This window comes from Salmo salar, chromosome ssa04 (assembly GCF_905237065.1).
Source record: "Salmo salar chromosome ssa04, Ssal_v3.1, whole genome shotgun sequence".
NCBI classification, from domain to species: Eukaryota; Metazoa; Chordata; class Actinopteri; order Salmoniformes; family Salmonidae; genus Salmo; species Salmo salar.
In genome coordinates, this window is record NC_059445.1 from 59,052,956 (window position 1) to 59,053,566 (window position 611).

A 611-nucleotide genomic window follows, 5' to 3' on the forward strand; every position below is an offset into this window, starting at 1 on the left:
ACGTGCGGTTTGAGTGTCTCACTCTGAGACAAGGCAGCCAGACTTACAGAAAAAAGATTTATGACTCAAAGGGTTAACTTCTTGCTGTGCAGAAAAAAATACTATCCACATACCAGACCAGTGAAGCCTGGACCCATGGAGAGCTTTTTAAGTTGGAAAACAGAATCGGACCACCGATAGCAGCTGAATGACAGGAATTTCAGTACTCTACAAAAACGTGTCCAAAAATGCAGGTCAACCAGGCTCTCTGCATGCTATCCCGGTCACAGAAAGAAAGACAAAGTGTGACCCCAGTCCATGACATGGCTAAACAGACAATAGCACATCTCTGCCCCAACCTGAACCCCAGTTACCTCTTCACTGAGCAGCGACCAGCACAACAAAGCAATGTTTTGGTGGCTTCTGGAATGTGTTAACTTCCTCTTTGGTGTGATTGTTTAACTAAATGTCAGGCCTGGCTAAAGGATTGAATACAGGAGCTGCTTCCATCAACAAGAAACCAGTGTGTTTGATATGTAAAAGTATGGAAGTATTTGTGTGCTTGTGGGATATTGAATGAGTTCACAGGGGTGGATAAACAATACAATAAAGCAAGACTAGGCTACTGAAAG